A 12,838-nucleotide genomic window follows, 5' to 3' on the forward strand; every position below is an offset into this window, starting at 1 on the left:
GTTACGGACCAAAAGCAAGTATCATTTCCAGAAGCAAATGAAGAAGTAAGCACGTCCTTCAGCCTGGGGTTACAACAACAACAAAATAACGAAACGAACGAAATACTTTGCTCGAAAGTACGTGTGCTAGCTTTCGCAGTTACTTTAACTGGAACTTACTTCTTGCTCTTTTTCAAGGCAGTGCTACGAAGCAGCTGGCAGGGGAACTGGAAGGCGTCTACGGTTGCATAGCAACGATGATGGAACGGCTGGCCTTGATCCATTAGCCAGATAGCCACGCGCGGTTTAATTCGAGGGCGGTGTGGACAATGCCACGTGACCATTGACCTCTTGCGGAGGTTTGTTATGTCTGGGGATCGTTAGCCAGTAGAAGCGGACGCTTTTTGTTTCCATTGTCTGCTGAGTGTTATCACTGTTGTCTTGGCTGACGAAGTTCCAACATTTAATTACGATGTCACACTGCGTTGTAACGTACAGTGATTGTATAGCCGGCTTCCTCCGCACAAACTTTGAAAATGTGTTGTTTCAGTGTGTGTACCTCACACTTAACACACAGGGCAGTACCGCAGTAGCGGCGTCAGTAGACTTCTGCACACATATCACAGGGATGTGCCAGGAGATAGATTAAGCAAATTTGGCTTAATAGCAAAAATACGTTTCGGGGACCGTGGGCTTTGCGGTTTGTGATCTGGAAGATGGTTATCCAATATTTTTTTTGTGTGAAGTAGTTTCGCCAGTTTCTTTTATAATGCTAACAGTTGCAGATACTTTTCGTTACCACTACCAGTTAAGTACCAGTTACGATTCGTATGCAGTCTTCATTGAATACATCTTTTTTGTTTTTGTTTTTTTTTAGTATGTATTTTCCTTTCGGTTGGAAGGGGAAGCAAAAAGCCGAGGAAGGCGTTAGTCTCTAGTTGCGGTAATGCAATTAAAGGAATTAAAATTAGCTCACGCCACGCCTATACGGACGCCTGAGCTTCTACAGTACGTCGCGGGTGGGTGACACATTTAAGCAGCAGTAGCTTGTACAAAGTGAAACAGGTACTGCCTACCAGTATGAGAGCGCATATAGTGGCAGGTGGCGGGATCGAGTCCCCACACAGCCTGGCAGATCCTCCGGACAAGTGTAAAGTCACTTCCCCGTGAAGTCGACCCAGAACGCATGATAACCATTCAGTCGTGGTGTAAGTTACTTCTAAAAAGTAACGTAACAGTCAGACGTACGTTGTGAAAACCTTTGTTACCCATACAGTTACTTTCTTTATGCGCACCTGAGTTACAGCTACAGTGATCACGTTAAAATACTTTGCAGTCCGAACGAAATTCCGAACCTTGTTTTTCATTCAAGCCCTCGAACTGTGCAACAGAAAGAAACATCACATTCTGGTTACGCTTAGTCAGTAGTTGTTCTTCGAAGTTATCGTCGGCGAACTGCCATCTATATCCAGTCTAAACACGTCCCTTCCTAAACTAGAAAGTCGAACAGCAAGAGTTCTGGAAGGAGCGCTTGTATCATCTTCTCGGTGAGAAAGTCGTTTAGAAGATGCGAACGTAACGCAAAAATAATGTCACTACTCTATCTCTGTAAGTTTGTTGCATTTTACAGTAACTTTCACTGAGAGTGGTAACTATAGCTAGTCCGCGACCGTACATCTCTCGTGACCAAAGGTATTTCACGGTGCTCTCAACAAGCATTGCCCGTCTTCTTAGAAGCAAGCGTATGTTTCGCTTCATTTTTCGGTCAACTGAGTAGCCAGTCCGGAGTGGCTCGAGACTAACATCTCCATTTTTTTCCTTTTACAAATCAGTCAATCAATCAATCGGTCAACTGTGGGAACCTTCCCAGCACTGCATTCTTAAAAATGAACTTCACCGCATAACACGCTCCTATAGCCAGTCATCATCTCGAATGACATCGTAATCTGCCCTGATTTGTTGAAAATGGGAGGCGTACGCCTTTTTTGTGACACTTATGCGGTTCATAATTGTCACAAAAATGGCGTACGCCTCCCGTTTTCAACAAATCAGGGCAGATAACGATATCATTCGAGATGATGGTTGGCTAAGAGCGTGCTATGCGGTGAAGTTCATTTTTAAGAGTGTGCAGCCGAAACCATTTTTCTCCTGGGCTCGCCGGCTCTGCAACGGCTCTAATCATGTGTACACACTAGTGCTGAGGTTCCACATTTCCTCGACATACGTATTATTATAATTATTACGTTTTCTTCCGTTCTACGCTGCCCTATACCAAGTTCCAAAAATTCCAGCTCCACGCCGCTCCTGCTTGTTTGTGTGTTGATTTACGGAGGGCGAAAAAACCGGTCGCCCTCGTCTCGAGGTTCTTTTGGCGTCGGTGTAAGTAATTTCCGTGCCATGCAGTCCCTCGCGTCGTTGGGAAACATACAGTAGATAGAGAAATATATGACAATATTTTCGAGCAACGGGATTAATACCCTAGTCAGACGGCAAACTTAAGGCCGTACACGGAACGGCCCTAACTTCACCGGTAGCCTAACTATCATCTCAAAGGACATCGTTCTCTCCCCTGATTTGTTGAAAACGGGAGGCGTGCACCTTTTTTGTGACAATTATGCCATACATAATTGTAACAACAAAAGGCGTACGCCTCCCGTTTTCAACAAATCAGGGGAGAGAGCGATGTCATTCGAGATGGCTGGTTGGGCTACACTCTTAAAAATGAGGTGGTGGGTGCTGGTGGTGGTGATGAACTTCACCACATAGCTCGCTCCTAGCCAACCATAATCCGGAATGTAACGACCGTAACGACGATGAAGCGACGAGCGTCGGACCACGCTTCATCGTCGTTACGGTCGTTACAAGCTAACGAGTGGCGGGAAATTCAAAAAGGTGGGCACGTGACACATTGCGCGTGACGTGTACCACGGCCTTCACGTATCGTGCGAAGAGCGCCGTGCACGTGTTTTATCACGTACCCACCTTTTAAATTTCCCGCGAGCCTTTCTGAATTTCCCGCCACTCGTTAGCTTGTAACGACCATACCGACGATGAAGCGATTAAGCCCCCTGATTTGTTGAAAACGGGAGGCGTACGCCTTTTTGTGACACTTATGCAGAAATGTTAATTGTCACGAAAAGGCGTAGGCCCCGCGCTTTCCACAAATCAAGAGTGATATCATTCTGTACAGTGGTTGGCCTTCAGCGTGCTATGTGGTGAAGCTTTGTTTTAAGAGTGTACGGGTGAAGTTACGGCCGTTCCGTTTTTCAGAGATACGTCGGCACAATTCCCTTAGAAGTCGGCCCAGGACGCACATTCCCCCAGGGCGTCAGTCGTGACGTTGCCCACCTCTGTGAGGCCGACAACGGCTAGCCATTTCACCATCACCACCACTACCACCACCACCACGGCCGTTCCGTTTACGGCCTTAAGTTTGCCGTCTGACTACACTCTTAAAAATGAACTTCACCGCATAGCACGCAAGCAGCCAACCATAATCTCGAACGATATCGTTATCTGCCCGGATTTGTTGAAAACCGGAGGCGTACGTCTTTTCTGTGACACTTATGCTGTTCATAATTGTCACAAAAAAGGCGTACGCCTCCCGTTTTCAACAAATCAGGAAAAATAACGATATCATTCGAGATTATGGTTGGCTACTTGCGTGCTATGCGGTGAAGTTCATTCTTAAGAGTGTAGGGTATAACACCGTACCATTTTCTTCCTGCGTTAAGCAAAATAAGGCTTCGTGTCAGCAGGGGCTGATGTGGGTAGGGGAATGATAATAAGCATCGTCCTCACTTGGCCATGAAACAGCAGCCACGCGCTTTGCTTCCTCTGGCGCTTAGCCCGGAAGAGATTCTAAGCGTCTTCCTACAGTCAGCCAAAATACACTGACCCAATTAGCAGATCGGAGTCCAGCTGCGTGCTTCGCTCACGGGTCGTCGGTCATCCGAGTCGTCTCCATAAAGGGAATGCTGCCGACTACATCTACAAAATCTTGCGTATTTTAGTTGTACCGCATTTATCTATTGCAATCTGCAGATGGGGCCGGACCACACAATCCACCGTCCACAGTTGGACACTGCAGGTTCTCACCAAACGAGGGAACATTAAAATGAAGAGCATTCGAGATCGCTGCGTTGGACCGTAAGACCCGATTGGGGCTATACACTCTTAGAAATGAACTTCACCGCATAGCACGCTCCTAGCCAACCATAATCTCGAATGATGTCGTTATCCGCCCTGATTTGTTGAAAACGGGAGGCGTACGCCTTTTTTGTGACAATTATGAACGGCATAAGTGCCGCAAAAAGGGCGTACGCCTCCCGTTCTGAACAAATCAGGACAGATAACGATATCATTCCATATTATGGTTGGCTAAGAGCGTGCTATGCGGTGAAGTTCATTTTTAAGAGTGTACTTTTTCGGATTACACTCTTAAAAATGATCTTCACCGCATAGCACGCTCCTAGCCAACCATAATCTCGAATGATATCGTTATCTGCCCTGATTTGTTGAAAATAGGAGGCGTACGCCTTTTGTGTGACACTTATGCTGTTCATAATTGTCACAAAAAAAAAGGCGTACGCCCCCCGTTTTCGACAAATCAGGGCTGATAACGATATCATTCGAGATGATGGTTGGCTAGGAGCGTGCTATGCGATGAAGTTCATTTTTAAGAGTGTAGATGGCTTTCACAAATTCCGGGTATGGCAAAAAGCGAGTCCTCCTATATAACGCACTATGGAAGAATACGGGTGTATTTTTGGTACACGGATCATTCTTACACGGGAGACTGAATGTCATTAATTTATTTATTTATTTATTATACGTCATTCGTAATGTCGTATTAAACGTCGTATTATTGTCGTAAACACGTCGTAATTCCGACAGTCCGATCAGGCTGTCTGTGTGTCTTTTAGCTATGCGAGAAGCCCCCGCATGGTTTAAGGGGTAAAAAAAAAAAAGAAGAAAAAAAAACACACACACACACGCAGCGTCGCGGTCAGTCCCACACAGAATGAGATAAGGCGAGGACGCCTCACTAGTATAGGAGACAGTAATGCAGGCTAATAGCATTCGCACGTTCCCGGTTTTGCATGCGGTGGTGTTCTCATTTTACGAGGATGTTGCGTAGTATAGTTGGTCGTGAAAAATACGCTTGCGTGTTGGCGTGAATGAAAGGACGTACTGGATACTCTTTATATGTTTGTTTCCTATCTTTGGGACGTGCAACAGACAACTTTGGGCGCAAATGATGTTCATTCTGAAGAGCTCTCGAGTCTCATATTTTTTTTTATTATTGAAGCTGTTGTACATACTCCCTGTCTTTAAATTTACATTTAAAGACTGAGCCGAGCAAAGGTTTATTTTTGTGGTGCTGATTTTGAGCAGTGATGAGGAGTAGTTGAAGTATTAGGTGCTCATTTTGAGTACCACCTTTCTTAGTACTTGTACTTTACTCAAATTGTGTACTTTTACTTCCTGTGTATACTTTCCCGTCAAGTACACAGCTGGTAGACGAAAGTCGAAAATATTGACAACTAATTTGTGTGTCCGTACAGGTAAATAAGTCGGGGAAACAATACAATAAGACCTTGTAAATGTGCAGCTGTTTGTCTTGCAAATTATGACATCTGACTGGGTGCATATTCATGAGCAGGCAGAAAACGGCACTTCAAAACTGGCTTCAAAACCGGCAAAAAAAAAAAAAGGAAAGAATGAAAAGCTCGATAAGAACGTGCTAAAACGACAACAGAAACGTTGCAGCACCACTTTTTGTCACCACCAAACGGTGAGACGTAAAGCGATAGCTAGATTTGCAATGCACTGGATAAGTACACTTTGAAGTACCTTTGCCTATAGTATATACTTTGTAGCTTACTTCAACTACATTTGCAGTATAACACTTCCTATACTGCACTTAGATTGCCAATCGTACCAGGTACGCCGTACCTTAGCTCAGTTTTTAGGTGCTTTGTCCATCACTGGTTTTAAGTAAGATGGACCGTTAATCTACAATCGTGCCCGAGTGGACCTTCTCGTTTTTCTAGTAGATCCAGTAGTTTTAATAGATCCAAAGTCACTGTAAAGACTGGGATCGCATACAACACCGAGCTCTATACGGTCTCAGATTCTCTCTTAACTTTACAGGCTTTCGATAAATGTCGGTACAGTTTCTCTCACGCTTAAAAATGAAATTCACATTTTTGTGTACACCATTTTTGTGGCAATTAGTTTTTTGCCTCAAATATGGCGTACGCCCCCAGTTTTCATCAAATCAAGGGAGCGAACGTTGTCACTCGGGATGATAGTTGGCTAGGAGTGTACTGAGCGGCGAAGCTGTGTTTTTAGAATGCTTGAAGCTGGCCCTGGACGCATAGTTCTCTCTCTCTCTCTCTCACTGCTTGGTGTCCTCACTACGTCTTTTCATGTTTGTACAACGCTAATGATTCCAGCTGTGCTTCGCCAGCGAACATATACACACACTCTTAAAAACGAACTTCACCGCATAGCACGCTCCTAGCCAACCATCTACTCGAATGATATCGCTATGTGCCCTGATTTGTTCAAAACGGTAGGCGTACGCCTTTTTTGTGACACTTATGCTGGTCATAATTGTCACAAAAATGGCGTACGCCTCCCGTTTTCAGCAAATCAGGGCAGATAACGATATCATTCGAGATGATGGTTGGCTAGGAGCGTGCTGTGCGGTGAAGTTCATTTCTAAGAGTGCGCACAAAATAAAAATATGCCATCCAAAATGTGGCTTAATTCCCGTTCCAACGTCTTGCGACATCCTGAACTTCACGCTAGTTACAACTGCATAAGTTCATATCCACATACTTCTCCAGTCGCAGACTTCATGACCATGGTTTTCATTTTCAATTTTTTTTTTTTTTAGTGTGCTCTGTGGTACTCTCCGGACATTCATGGCAAACGGTATGCAGCCTCACGGACTCAAGTTCACGTGTTAAGTCGAATGTAGGTCATGTCATTCCTTTCGTGTCCTCTGGTTGTGTATGCAGCGTGACTGTAAATATTTGCTGCGAGATCTCCATTCGTCACAACGTAGGTAGGAAGCCGTAAAAACAGACAAGAACGTAGTATTAACGGCGCAAGCGAGAGAAAAAAAAAAACAAGCCGCTGAGGAGCGGAAGCGTTTCTTCTAAAATTCCGTGAATATATTTCGCGAGGCAACAGTGGCTGCGAGGAGCGACGGGCGTTGACGGATGGAGAGAGGATAGCAGGAAGGATTAGGGGACACAGGGCTCTTACGAGGCCTATAGCCAGACTTTACGTTGAAATTTACCGACAACTAACGGGAAAGTTAGAAATAAAATCAATTAAGCAAAAAAGCAAAGGAGTAGCAGAATTCGTCAGGTGACGAATTCAATTTCTCCCCCTTATATATATATATAATGAGGGAAAAAGCAATTAAAGAAACAAGTAAATGAAAGAAAAATTATTTATTGGCTTTTTTTTTTTCCCTCATTATAATTCACTGGCTTGCACTGTGGCATTGAGGAGTGCTCAGTCACCCTCCTAGGTGTATATCGCTCGCTGAGCGACCCCTGGTTTGCCAATTCCGAACGATGCGCAGCTACCCAGAGCTGACGAGCCGCAAACACGGCGAAACACGTGTCCTCTGGTGCTGTCGCATCGTTTCATGAGTTCCATGAGTTCAACTCGACACGAGACAGGTCGGAGCTCTGTTTAGAGCACTTCCAGTCAGTGTCGTATCTACGGTGCGGCAGGTGTGGACACTTGCCATGGGCGCCAGGTGAACAGGGGCGCCGTTATGTGGTCGGGTGTGAATGTGCCAAGTCGGGCACTCAACCTGGCACATTCATAAATGATGTAAAGCACCCGCCATTAGAGAGGTTGTAGTGTGAAACCTAGTGCGGACGACACGAAAACGCATCCCCAAGGACATCATGTTAACCATGTTGCCATGGGCGCAGGTAGCTCTAGATACGCCACTGCTTCCAGTAGGATAGTGGCTTGCAAGACCGCAGCAACAACTACAATAAACGAAGGAGAAGTGATGATGACATGCAAGACCACTAAGGAGCAGATGCTATGCACTTATGGTTACTGCGCTGTTTTTGTTTTTTTTCTCCTTTTGCTTTTTGCTACAGAAAACGTTTTACTACGCAAAAATCTGTTAAAAACGCACACACGCCACAGAACCCACGTCGAAAAATAGCGCACCATACGTGAAACAACTATGTACAAGATGACTTCAGGTGCAGTGGGCCGCTGCATGATGGCACGGATTATCGTGTTATTTTCTTTATCAAATGTAATCCGCCGTTCGTTGAAACACTACATTTCAAGCTCGTACCAAGAAGGAAACTCATCACGTTTCTTTTAAGAATAGCTCTTTCTACTGGGGGAAAAAAAGTGCTCACGAAAGCAGCTTTCTCATGGTTTGCGTTGGACTTTTTCTTCCTTGATATTCGCGTAAAAGAGATTATCGTGCACGTCTCAACCTGACATATGCTACTTTTTATCGCGAAGTCTTTGTTTGGCTCGAGCGTGTACGAACATAAATACATTAAATGATGCCGAAAGCGCAGAGCCACTCTGGAAGTGTCACGCCTTTCAAATCATCCGCTGTTGAAAGCTCGAGCATCCATTTCGTGGCGGACCGTAGCGTGAGCTGGCCATTTGCACACGCACAGAAGTCGTTGCGATGCATTGAAGAAAACATGTTCATTTGCTATTATAGTATCTGCGCGCTTGCTTTGCTGTCGACGGTATAGAAACTATAGAGCTGGCGCACAGGGATGTGGAGGCCGCGTTCCTTATACGAGACAGTAATATCGGAAAATATTTTATGGTTCCACGTTCGGCCGGAGGGAAATAATACGTTTGGGTTCCGCAGAAACCGGTGAATGGCAGTTATTTCTGGTTCTGCCTTACCCTCTCTGGGTTTGCGATAAGATCTGATGATCTGGGGATATGGTAGCTCTATAGCCACGAAACTTTTTTTTTTCCTTTTGTATCTTTTTTTATTCTCTGTTAGGCTGACCGTTGTGCAATCAACTGACAACTGCGATCATGAGCTAGCGTTGTAGAGACGTGAATAGATGAAAATACAGCAGCAGTTACTACCCAAGACTCTGTGTGCCTCAATACCGCAAATAAATTACTTGTCTGTTGCATTTCTCTGTATTTTTTTTTTCATAAACCTGATAAAATAATAATATATATAATATATTTTTATCTTTCACATTCGCCCACTTTTACCATTCAATATCAGCATGGTCTAAAACAAGGACTCTGATCTTACGAGTATGACGATAATGATAATTATACGATTTATTTATGTTGCGAAATCGCTGTCGTCACGAGCGCCCACGCAAATGTTCAATTGTAAAGTTATTTTGTCAATGTGGTGGCTCTTCAATGAAACGCCATATATCAACAACAAACAACAACTACATGAATGAGGAGGGAATGAGATGTTTCACCCATATATCAGCTTTCCGTAGTTCCATTGTTTTTGTCCAGTGGGCACCGGTATGCCGGTGGGCCCGGTGATGTCCAAACATGCTTTGCTTTGGTACTATAACCTTCTCTGTTCGGTTACCACAATCACCTGGCTCCTAATTGCAGGAAGAATGCGACTAATAAGTTAAATTTCTCCCTATATTCTTTTCGTCAACATCAACATCTACCGTGGAAAATACGGCTGCAAGCAGACTGGAACGTAAAATGTCGGGACTATCAGACAAAAGAAGATACGCGAATTATTCGCGAAATTTCTGATTAATCATAGTTGACGCTACAGGTTAGAATAACGCCCATACTTGCGTGTAAATAAAAATATACGGTCTATGCATACCTTTGACGTTGGTATCGTATTAAACACAGACACGTCAGCATAAATTTATTTGCTGACAGTATACTCCTCTTTAAATACGCGCTAAGATATAAAGACTTCATCTAAATTCACTAATATCGAACAGTATGTCTCACGCTTCCCCCACATCATCATCATCATCATCATCCATTCATCTATGTTGTTGTTGTTGTTCCCCCACACAGCTTGGAAATAGCTTCGAGCACGCGTATAGCCCGTACATTACTTGCTACGCGAAAATAGGCTTTCCATATGCTTTCGTTCCGGACGTAATATATAAGGGGGAATCCCACGTGTTAAGTGGTTGTCATGACAACGACCGATAGGGGATCTCTGACAGTGGAGGTGTGCGAGGAGAGACTTCTTCCAGACGGAACGGAGAAGAATTGGGGCACCTCGCTCAGTTATGTACATCCGCCTTTCGTCGAGGCCGTCCGCACCAACTTCTCTGGGAATTATACTGCCCTGGGAAATCCATGCTGAATCCGCAAAGGAAGGAGGAATTCTTTTCTATTCTCTTTTCATTTTCACTCCTCGACTATCATTTTCTTTACTTCACTGGATACTTAATTGAAGTGGAGTAGCCGGCTCTTTTCGTGAGCCCTACATTCTCCATTTTATTTTTCCCTACACCAAACCGAACCAAGAAAGAATTCAACGAGCAGACTATATAGACTATATAATAGTCTATAGACTATAGTAGACTATAGACTACTACTATAGACTATAATAGACTATATATAAGACTATATAAATGTTATCCTGAAACGTTAAATAGGTTGTTAGAGAAAGTTATACCGAGTATAGTGTGTATGAGAGAAAGAGAGAGAGAGAAGCAACAACAACGGGTTGGTGGTAGGTTGCTCGCCAACTCAGATTTGACCCAAAATAAGTCTCTTGATATCCACTTTTTTTTTTGTTATTGTTGTTCTTAAATTCTGCGCTAGAACAGCAAAGTAACTGCAGCTATGAGCTGCGTAAAGAGGTGAACGGATGGAGAGAAGAAAGAAGTGGGATGCGAGGGGGCTATATTACGCGTCATAGGCCGACTTCACGGGGAACATTTTCTTTGAAGCGTTTGAGGGAAAAAACAAAAAAGAAAAAACACTCAGGCTGGTGTAGGGATTCGAACCTTCGTCACTTCCTAGTACTTCTAGTCGGGTAACCCGAATGACGCTAGTTGAGACTTTAGCCAACCACGAAGAATCATCCTTACTGAGTTTTATTAGTTTTTTTTTAAACAATAAAATGTACGGTGTCAGACCATTCCTTTGTTTGTAATATGCATGCTTGTAAATGTCAAGCTTGCCAGGCGGCCAGTCTGACCGGTCCATCAAGTCCGACCCATCAAACCGACGAATATCAATCAGTTTTCGTTCCGTAAACATTGCATTCCTTTTTCGCTCACACGTCGTTCCATTCTTCGACGCTGACACCCCTGGCTTTCCCGCCAATGAACAACTGACATTTTCCCCCCGTCTACGGTGAGAAGAGTTGATCCAACGCTCGCTTTTCGCATGCCACGAAACACCTCTCGTCAATGTGCTGCATTCATTCATCGAATGCGACTCGATGTGGCTTTTACAGCTCAGTGGCGTTACCGCTTGAGACAGGACGACTCTCCTCACTCCGGGTGCTCTAGAGGATCTAGAGCACATTCTTCTTCATTGCCCACACTACCAACCTTCCCGAACAACACTCTCTGGGTCTCGTCCCAGCCGTCGGTCATTTAATTCTTGAACTGATTTTCTGATGAAACGAACCGATGTGGCAACAAGACAGGACACGTATATGGCAGCTCTGTGTGAGTGCCCTGCACAGCCAGAGGTCGGTGTACTAAGCACTGACAATGTACTGAAAGTTCAGGTGTATATACAGTTTGGGACAAAAGTTTACGGAACACGGCACTGGCGTATTTCTTCATCGGAGCAGCCCCCTGCGCTAGCTATCAGGAAGAGATCGAATAAGAAACGGGTGACCGCTATTCTATCCATCTCTCAGCATGTGTGTCCCCTCTTGTTTGCTCCTATAGGGTATCGCTCCAATGGAGAAATGCGGCACCCCGCTGTTCCTTAAACTTTTGTCCCAATCAGTACATGGGGTTGTTGGCAGGTCCCTTATCAGTAGGGTTGCCACTTTTCGAAGTGAAAAATAGCGACTGAGGGAGGGGAGGTGGAATAGGGGGAAAGGAGGAAATGCTCGCGGGAAAGGGTAGTGGGTGAGGGGCGGAAGAGCACACACAGAAAACCAGAGAGAGAGAGAGCTCAAGACAATAGGAGGAAACGTGTTCCTGTGTGTAATAATAACAATAATAATAACAGTAATAATAATAATAATAATAATAATAATAATAATGAGTAACTAAGGAAACAACTGGTGACTGCGCGGAGTTGGGTCTGTGGTCCAGATTTATTCAAGCTGTAGTGGAATGCATAATGTAAAAAAACCCGAGACTACACTCTTAAAAATGAACTTCACCGCAAAGCACGCTCCTAGCCAACCATAATCTCTAATGATACCGTTATCTGCCCTGATTTGTTGAAAACGGGAGGCGTACGCCTTTTCTGTGACACTTATGCTGTTCATAATTGTCACAAAAAAGGCGTACGCCTCCCGTTTTCAACAAATCAGGGCAGATAACGGTATCATTCGAGATTATGGTTGGCTAGGAGCGTGCTTTGCGGTGAAGTTCATTTTTAAGAGTGTAGGGAACACGAAGGGACAGACACAACACGAAGTCTCAAATCTTCACCAGCTCGCTTGCTTCCTAGCCATTTTTTCATTGTAGTGGAATGTTGAAGGGAAAAGGCCGCCCTATGAAAGGTTTTGAGCCACAAATACTGGCAAAAGGCTGCCGTTATCACCCTCCTATACCGGCAACCGGCAGAGCGAGCAAATAACCGGCCGTGCCGGTATAATACCGGCCTGGTGGCAACCCTACTCATCAGTGATGAGCTTCATTTTGCGGATCTGCCCTATAGGAAG

Source organism: Ornithodoros turicata, chromosome 9 (genome assembly GCF_037126465.1).
Source record: "Ornithodoros turicata isolate Travis chromosome 9, ASM3712646v1, whole genome shotgun sequence".
In the NCBI taxonomy this organism is placed as follows: domain Eukaryota; kingdom Metazoa; phylum Arthropoda; class Arachnida; order Ixodida; family Argasidae; genus Ornithodoros; species Ornithodoros turicata.